Source organism: Ylistrum balloti, unplaced genomic scaffold (assembly GCF_031769215.1).
Source record: "Ylistrum balloti isolate Yb309-2 unplaced genomic scaffold, AGI_CSIRO_Ybal_v1 Utg369772, whole genome shotgun sequence".
NCBI classification, from domain to species: domain Eukaryota; kingdom Metazoa; phylum Mollusca; class Bivalvia; order Pectinida; family Pectinidae; genus Ylistrum; species Ylistrum balloti.
The window spans coordinates 2664578-2674779 of record NW_026781965.1 but is presented as its reverse complement, the minus strand read 5'-3'; positions in this window follow the sequence as shown (position 1 = coordinate 2674779).

Genomic DNA, 10202 nt, shown 5'->3' with positions numbered 1-10202 from the left:
GGATAGAACACAACCAAGATTAGTAACAACAGTCTGCAGTATATTGGGAAAGAACACAACCAAGATTAGTAACAACAGTCTGCAGTTAGTGGGATAGAACAAAACCAAGATTAGTAACAACAGTCTGCAGTTAGTGGAATAGGACACTGCCAAGATTAGTAACAACAGTCTGCAGTTGGTGGGATAGAACACAACCAAGATTAGTAACAACAGTCTGCAGTACATTGGGATAGAACACAACCAAGGTTAGTAACAACAGTCTGCAGTTAGTGGGATAGAACACAACCAAGATTAGTAACAACAGTCTGCAGTACATTGGGATAGAACTCAACCAAGATTAGTAACAACAGTCTGCAGTTAGTGGGATAGAACACAACCAAGATTAGTAACAACAGTCTGCAGTACATTGGGATAGAACTCAACCAAGATTAGTAACAACAGTCTGCAGTTAGTGGGATAGAACACTACCAAGATTAGTAACAACAGTCTGCAGTATATTGGGATAGAACACAACCAAGATAAGTAACATAAGTCTGTAAGTTATTGGGATAGGACACTGCCAAGATTAGTAACAGAAGTCTGTTACTTATTGGGATAGAACACAACCAAGATAAGTAACATAAGTCTGTAAGTTATTGGGATAGGACACTGCCAAGATTAGTAACAGAAGTCTGTAACTTATTGGGATAGGACACTGCCAAGATTAGTAACAGAAGTCTGTTACTTATTGGGATTGGACACTGCCAAGATTAGTAACAGAAGTCTGTTACTTATTGGGGTAGGACACTTTTCGTTTCAAAATACAACAAGAAAATTGTGTTAACATTCCGATACATTGCTGCGATAAGTTTATACATTCTAACAATGACTAACTCATGATTTACATCAAAAATATTATAAACATTTCGCATTAACAATATACTTTCCTCGCTCTACACAAACGATGTCTTGTTTATATTATACTTAGTGCCCGCTATCAGCTTCATCAACATGCCTTATCGCCCGTAACACTACAGACTACCAACAACTGCTACTAAGACTAGTTTTGTCTGAATGGATCCTGGAACGTACAAGAAACATAAGTTTACTCAAGTTTTAACTATATCTTGATAACTCTGTAAGAAAAAATGTTACAAATACATGATACAAGAATGAACATGGGATTATGTACTTTAAAATGAAACAAAAAATCAATCAAGACACGAAAACAAATAAAGGCAACATTTCAAGACAATCCAGCGAGAAATGGCACTGAACACTGGGAAACAGGCGGATCATGCATTTTGCACTCGGACTAGATAATAACACTTTAACTGCCGACAAGTGTTACTCATCCGTATCAGTGTTATTCATGATTCTGTTTCATTATGTCAATATCATACTTCACGCTCTACTTACTAGGATCACTAGTCCACGCTCTGAAAACCACGTGTCCTGCCATACCACTGACAAGGTTTATTTTGATTGCAAACTAAAACACGTGATGATGACGTTAGATGTTGGGTTATCATGATGTATATGTGAGGATGATATTATGTTTGTGGGTTATTGTGATGTACTTTCGAGGATGACGTTACATCTATGGGTTATCATGATGTATATGTGAGGATGATATTATGTTTGTGGGTTATTGTGATGTACTTTCGAGGATGACGTTACATCTATGGGTTATCATGATGTATATGTGAGGATGATATTATGTTTGTGGGTTATTGTGATGTACTTTCGAGGATGACGTTACATCTATGGGTTGTCGTGGTGTGTATGTGAGGATGACGTAAGATGTGAGGGACGTCGTGGCATATATGTAAGAATGATGCTGAATATATGAGTTATCGTGGTGTTTATGTGAAAATGACGATTGATGTGATTGTTATGTTTTTTTTACGTGAGAATGACGTTATCGTGGTGTATGATAAAATGACGTTAATTGTGCGAGTTATCGTGGTGTTTATGTGAGAATGACGTTGGATGTGTGAGTTATCGTGGTGTTTATGTGAGAATAACGTTGGATGTGTGAGTAATCGTGGTGTTTATGTGAGAATGACGTTAGATGTGCGAATTATCGTGGTGTGTGGTGAGAATGACGTTAGATGTGTGAGTTATCGTGGTGTACGGTGAGAATGACGTTAGATGTGTGAGTTATCGTGGTGTATGGTGAGAATGACGTTGGATGTGTGAGTTATCATGGTGTATGGTGAGAATGACGTTGGATGTGTGAGTTATCATGGTGTATGGTGAGAATGACGCTGGATGTGTGAGTTATCGTGGTGTATGTTGAGAATGACGTTGGATGTGTACGTTATCGTGGTGTTTATGTGAGAATGACGTTGGGTGTGTGAGTCATCGTGGTGTGTGGTGAGAAAGACGTTGGATGTGTGAGTTATCGTGGTGTTTATGGTGAGAATGACGTTGGATGTGCGAGTTATCGTGGTGTGTGGTGAGAATGGCGTTAGATGTGTAAGTTATCGTGGTGTATGGTGAGAATGACGTTGGATGTGTGAGTTATCGTGGTGTGTGGTGAGAATTTCGTTAGATGTGTGAGTTATCGTGGTGTATGGTGAGAATGACGTTGGATGTGTGAGTTATCGTGATGTGTGGTGAGAATGGCGTTAGATGTGTGAGTTATCGTGGTGTGTGGTGAGAATGACGTTAGATGTGTGAGTTATCGTGGTGTTTATATGAGAATGACGCTGGATGTGTAAGTTATCGTGGTGTATGGTGAGAATGACGTTTGATGTGTGAGTTATCGTGGTGTATGATGAGAATGACGTTGGATGTGTAAGTTATCGTGGTGTTTATGTGAGAATGACGTTGGATGTGTGAGTCATCGTGGTGTGTGGTGAGAATGACGTTGGATGTGTGAGTTATCGTGGTGTTTATGGTGAGAATGACGTTGGATGTGTGAGTTATCGTGGTGTATGATGTGAATGACGTTGGATGTGTGAGGTATCATGGTGTATGGTGAGAATGACGTTAGATGTGCGAGTTATCGTGGTGTGTGGTGAGAATGACGTTGGATGTGTGAGTTATCATGGTGTATGGTGAGAATGACGTTAGATGTGTGAGTTATCGTGGTGTTTATGTGAGAATGACGTTGGATGTGTGAGTTATCGTGGTGTTTATGGTGAGAATGACGTTGGATGTGTAAGTTATCGTGGTGTTTATGTGAGAATGACATTTGATGTGTGAGTTTTCGTGGTGTATGGTGAGAGTGACGTTGGATGTGTGAGTTATCGTTGTGTTTATGGTGAGAATGACGTTGGATGTGTAAGTTATCGTGGTGTTTATGTAAGAATGACACTGGATGTGTAAGTTATCGTGGTGTATGGTGAGAATGACGTTGGATGTGTGAGTTATCATGGTGTTTGGTGAGAATGACGTTGGATGTGCGAGTTATCGTGGTGTATGGTAAGAATGACGTTAGATGTGCGAGTTAACGTGTTGTGTGGTGAGAATGGCGTTAGATGTGCGATTTATCGTGGTGTATGGTGAGAATGACGTTGGATGTGTGAGGTATCATGGTGTATGGTGAGAATGATGTTAGATGTGCGAGTTATCGTGGTGTGTGGTGAGAATGACGTTGGATGTGGGAGTTATCATGGTGTGTGGTGAGAATGACGTTAGATGTGTGAGTTATCGTGGTGTTTATGTGAGAATGACGTTGGATGTGTGAGTCATCGTGGTGTGTGGTTAAAATGACGTTGGATGTGTGAGTTATCGTGGTGTTTATGGTGAGAATGACGTTGGATGTGTGAGTTATCGTGGTGTGTGGTGAGAATGACGTTGGATGTGTTAGTTATCATGGTGTTTGGTGAGAATGACGTTTGATGTGTGAGTTATCGTGGTGTGTGGTGAGAATGACGTTGGATGTATGAGTTATCATGGTGTTTGGTGAGAATGACGTTGGATGTGCGAGTTATCGTGGTGTATGGTGAGAATGACGTTAGATGTGCGAGTTATCGTGGTGTGTGGTGAGAATGACGTTAGATGTGCGAGTTATCGTGGTGTTTATGTGAGAATAACGTTGGATGTGTGAGTAATCGTGGTGTGTGGTGAGAATGACGTTAGATGTGTGAGTTATCGTGGTGTGTGGTGAGAATGGCGTTAGATGTGCGAGTTATTGTGGTGTATGGTGAGAATGACGTTATATGTGTGAGTTATCGTGGTGTTTATGTGATAAAGACGTTGGATGTGTGAGTAATCGTGGTGTATGGTGAGAATGACGTTGGATGTGTGAGTAATCGTGGTGTATGGTAAGAATGACGTTGGATGTAAGAGTTATCGTGGTGTTTATGTGAGAATGACGTTGGATGTGTGAGTACTCGTGGTGTTTATGTGATAATGACGTTTGATGTGTGAGTAATCGTGGTGTATGGTGAGAATGACGTTGGATGTGTGAGTAATCGTGGTGTATGCTGAGAATGACGTTGGATGTATGAGTTATCGTGGTGTTTATGTGAGAATGACGTTTGATGTATGAGTTATCGTGGTGTTTATGTAGAATGAGGTTGGATGACATTACTAGTCTCTGCTAGTGGGAATTTCCTTTTAATCAAGCGTTAGAGGGGCCTGGTAGTAACCGACTTCGAGTCCTGTTTCAATCATTCTTCCTTTTGCGCAGTTGACCTCTCCAAGGGTAGACGCTCTTTGAGGTTGCTATGTTTCTTGGAGTTTGAACATTGGTTGTGGTTGTCTTCGGGTTGAATACTTTGTGAAGAATGGAGTACATGTCACTTTTCTAACACCAGCTAGTGGGAGTCAGATAGTAGAGTATCTGTCTCAAGAGCGAAATGTAATTGAAACATGTTTTCAATCACCCTTTCCTATTCAAAATAACAATCAACGAAACACTGTCGTAATACATTTTAGAGGTCTGTTCTGATGGATTAGAGTTGTCGTGGTGGAATAAGGAGATCTGTTCTGATGGATTAGAGTTGTCGTGGTGGACCAAGGAGATCTGTTCAGAGTGATTAGAGTTGTCATAGTGGACTAAGGAGATCTGTTCTGATGGATTAGAGTTGTCGTGGTGGACTAAGGAGATCTCTTCTGATGGATTAGAGTTGTCGTGGTGGACTAAGGAGGTCTGTTCTGATGGATTAGAGTTGTCGTGGTGGACTAATGAGATCTGTTCTGATGGATTAGAGTTGTCATAGTGGACTAAGGAGATCTGTTCTGATGGATTAGAGTTGTAATAGTTGACTAAGGAGATCTGTTCTGATGGATAAGAGTTGTCATAGTGGACTAAGGGGATCTGTTCTGATGGATTAGAGTTGTAATAGTTGACTAAGGAGATCTGTTCTGATGGATTAGAGTTGTCGTGGTGGACTAAGGAGATCTGTTCTGATGGATTAGAGTTGTCGTGGTGGACTAAGGAGATCTGTTCTGATGGATTAGAGTTGTCGTGGTGGACTAATGAGATCTGTTCTGATGGATTATAGTTGTCGTGGTGGACTAAGGAGATCTGTTCTGATGGATTAGAGTTGTCGTGGTGGACTAAGGAGATCTGTTCTGATGGATTAGAGTTGTCATAGTGGACTAAGGAGATCTGTTCTGATGGATTAGAGTTGTCGTGGTGGACTAAGGAGATCTGTTCTGATGGATTAGAGTTGTCGTGGTGGACTAATGAGATCTGTTCTGATGGATTAGAGTTGTCGTGGTGGACTAAGGAGATCTGTTCTGATGGATTAGAGTTGTCGTGGTGGACTAAGGAGATCTGTTCTGATGGATAAGAGTTGTCATAGTGGACTAAGGAGATCTGTTCTGATGGATTAGAGTTGTTGTGGTGGACTAAGGAGATCTGTTCTGATGGATTAGAGTTGTCATAGTGGACTAAGGAGATCTGTTCTGATGGATTAGAGTTGTCGTGGTGGACTAAGGAGATCTGTTCTGATGGATTAGAGTTGTTGTGGTGGACTAAGGAGATCTGTTCTGATGGATTAGAGTTGTAATAGTTGACTCAGGAGATCTGTTCTGATGGATTAGAGTTGTTGTGGTGGACTAAGGAGATCTGTTCTGATGGATTAGAGTTGTAATAATGGACTAAGGAGATTTGTTCTGATGGATTAGAGTTGTCGTGGTGGACTAAGGAGATCTGTTCTGATGGATTAGAGTTGTAATAATGGACTAAGGAGATTTGTTCTGATGGATTAGAGTTGTTGTGGTGGACTAAGGAGATCTGTTCTGATGGATTAGAGTTGTAATAATGGACTAAGGAGATTTGTTCTGATGGATTAGAGTTGTTGTGGTGGACTAAGGAGATCTGTTCTGATGGATTAGAGTTGTCGTGGTGGACTAAGGAGATTTGTTCTGATGGATTAGAGTTGTTGTGGTGGACTAAGGAGATCTGTTCTGATGGATTAGAGTTGTTGTGGTGGACTAAGGAGATCTGTTCTGATGGATTAGAGTTGTAATAATGGACTAAGGAGATTTGTTCTGATGGATTAGAGTTGTTGTGGTGGACTAAGGAGATCTGTTCTGATGGATTAGAGTTGTTGTGGTGGACTAAGGAGATCTGTTCTGATGGATTAGAGTTGTCGTGGTGGACTAAGGAGATTTGTTCTGATGGATTAGAGTTGTTGTGGTGGACTAAGGAGATCTGTTCTGATGGATTAGAGTTGTAATAATGGACTAAGGAGATCTGTTCTGATGGATTAGAGTTGTCATAGTTGACTAAGGAGATCTGTTCTGATGGATTAGAGTTGTCATAGTTGACTAAGGAGATCTGTTCTGATGGATTAGAGTTGTTGTGGTGGACTAAGGAGATCTGTTCTGATGGATTAGAGTTGTCGTGGTGGACTAAGGAGATCTGTTCTGATGGATTAGAGTTGTCGTGGTGGACTAAGGAGATCTGTTCTGATGGATTAGAGTTGTCGTGGTGGACTAAGGAGATCTGTTCTGATGGATTAGAGTTGTAATAGTGGACTAATGAGATCTGTTCTGATGGATTAGAGTTGTAATAGTTGACTAAGGAGATCTGTTCTGATGGATTAGAGTTGTCGTGGTGGACTAAGGAGATCTGTTCTGATGGATTAGAGTTGTCGTGGTGGACTAAGGAGATCTGTTCTGATGGATTAGAGTTGTCGTGGTGGACTAAGGAGATCTGTTCTGATGGATTAGAGTTGTCGTGGTGGACTAAGGAGATCTGTTCTGATGGATTAGAGTTGTCGTGGTGGACTAAGGAGATCTGTTCTGATGGATTAGAGTTGTCGTGGTGGACTAAGGAGATCTGTTCTGATGGATTAGAGTTGTCGTGGTGGACTAAGGAGATCTGTTCTGATGGATAAGAGTTGTCATAGTGGACTAAGGAGATCTGTTCTGATGGATTAGAGTTGTAATATTTGACTAAGGAGATCTGTTCTGATGGATAAGAGTTGTCATAGTGGACTAAGGAGAACTGTTCTGATGGATTAGAGTTGTAATAGTGGACTAAGGAGATCTCTTCTGATGGATTAGAGTTGTCGTGGTGGACTAATGAGATCTGTTCTGATGGATTAGAGTTGTAATAGTTGACTAAGGAGATCTGTTCTGATGGATTAGAGTTGTCGTGGTGGACTAATGAGATCTGTTCTGATGGATTAGAGTTGTAATAGTTGACTAAGGAGATCTGTTCTGATGGATTAGAGTTGTCGTGGTGGACTAAAGAGATCTGTTCTGATGGATTAGAGTTGTCGTGGTGGACTAAGGAGATCTGTTCTGATGGATTAGAGTTGTCGTGGTGGACTAAGGAGATTTGTTCTGATGGATTAGAGTTGTAATATTTGACTAAGGAGATCTGTTCTGATGGATTAGAGTTGTCGTGGTGGACTAAGGAGATCTGTTCTGATGGATTAGAGTTGTCGTGGTGGACTAAGGAGATCTGTTCTGATGGATTAGAGTTGTCGTGGTGGACTAAGGAGATCTGTTCTGATGGATTAGAGTTGTCGTGGTGGACTAAGGAGAACTGTTCTGATGGATTAGAGTTGTTGTGGTGGACTAAGGAGATCTATTCCGGTGGATTAGAGTTGTCGTGGTGAACTAAGGAGATCTGTTCTGATGGATTAGAGTTGTAATAGTTGACAAAGGAGATCTGTTCTGATGGATAAGAGTTGTCATAGTGGACTAAGGAGATCTGTTCTGATGGATTAGAGTTGTTGTGGTGGACTAAGGAGATCTGTTCTGATGGATTAGAGTTGTCGTGGTGGACTAAGGAGATTTGTTCTGATGGATTAGAGTTGTAATAGTTGACTAAGGAGATCTGTTCTGATGGATTAGAGTTGTCGTGGTGGATTAAGGAGATCTGTTCTGATGGATTAGAGTTGTCGTGGTGGACAAAGGAGATCTGTTCTGATGGATAAGAGTTGTCATAGTGGACTAAGGAGATCTGTTCTGATGGATAAGAGTTGTCGTGGTGGATTAAGGAGATCTGTTCTGATGGATTAGAGTTGTCGTGGTGGACTAAGGAGATTTGTTCTGATGGATTAGAGTTGTCGTGGTGGACCAAGGAGATCTGTTCAGAGTGATTAGAGTTGTCGTGGTGGACTAAGGAGATCTGTTCTGATGGATTAGAGTTGTAATAGTGGACTAATGAGATCTGTTCTGATGGATTAGAGTTGTAATAGTTGACTAAGGAGATCTGTTCTGATGGATTAGAGTTGTCGTGCTGGACTAAGGAGATCTGTTCTGATGGATTAGAGTTGTCGTGGTGGACTAAGGAGATCTGTTCTGATGGATTAGAGTTGTCGTGGTGGACTAAGGAGATCTGTTCTGATGGATTAGAGTTGTCGTGGTGGACTAAGGAGATCTGTTCTGATGGATTAGAGTTGTCGTGGTGGACTAAGGAGATCTCTTCTGATGGATTAGAGTTGTCGTGGTGGACTAAGGAGATCTGTTCTGATGGATTAGAGTTGTCGTGGTGGACTAAGGAGATCTGTTCTGATGGATAAGAGTTGTCATAGTGGACTAAGGAGATCTGTTCTGATGGATTAGAGTTGTAATAGTTGACTAAGGAGATCTGTTCTGATGGATAAGAGTTGTCATAGTGGACTAAGGAGAACTGTTCTGATGGATTAGAGTTGTAATAGTGGACTAAGGAGATCTGTTCTGATGGATTAGAGTTGTCGTGGTGGACTAATGAGATCTGTTCTGATGGATTAGAGTTGTAATAGTTGACTAAGGAGATCTGTTCTGATGGATTAGAGTTGTCGTGGTGGACTAATGAGATCTGTTCTGATGGATTAGAGTTGTAATAGTTGACTAAAGAGATCTGTTCTGATGGATTAGAGTTGTCGTGGTGGACTAAGGAGATCTGTTCTGATGGATTAGAGTTGTAATAGTTGACTAAGGAGATCTGTTCTGATGGATTAGAGTTGTCGTGGTGGACTAAGGAGATCTGTTCTGATGGATTAGAGTTGTCGTGGTGGACTAAGGAGATTTGTTCTGATGGATTAGAGTTGTAATAGTTGACTAAGGAGATCTGTTCTGATGGATTAGAGTTGTCGTGGTGGACTAAGGAGATCTGTTCTGATGGATTAGAGTTGTCGTGGTGGACTAAGGAGAACTGTTCTGATGGATTAGAGTTGTTGTGGTGGACTAAGGAGATCTGTTCTGATGGATTAGAGTTGTCATAGTGGACTAAGGAGATTTGTTCTGATGGATTAGAGTTGTAATAGTTGACTAAGGAGATCTGTTCTGATGGATTAGAGTTGTCGTGGTGGATTAAGGAGATCTGTTCTGATGGATTAGAGTTGTAATAGTTGACTAAGGAGATCTGTTCTGATGGATTAGAGTTGTCGTGGTGGACTAAGGAGATCTGTTCTGATGGATTAGAGTTGTCGTGGTGGACTAAGGAGAACTGTTCTGATGGATTAGAGTTGTTGTGGTGGACTAAGGAGATCTATTCCGGTGGATTAGAGTTGTCGTGGTGAACTAAGGAGATCTGTTCTGATGGATTAGAGTTGTAATAGTTGACAAAGGAGATCTGTTCTGATGGATAAGAGTTGTCATAGTGGACTAAGGAGATCTGTTCTGATGGATTAGAGTTGTTGTGGTGGACTAAGGAGATCTGTTCTGATGGATTAGAGTTGTCGTGGTGGACTAAGGAGATTTGTTCTGATGGATTAGAGTTGTAATAGTTGACTAAGGAGATCTGTTCTGATGGATTAGAGTTGTCGTGGTGGATTAAGGAGATCTGTTCTGATGGATTAGAGTTGTCGTGGTGGATT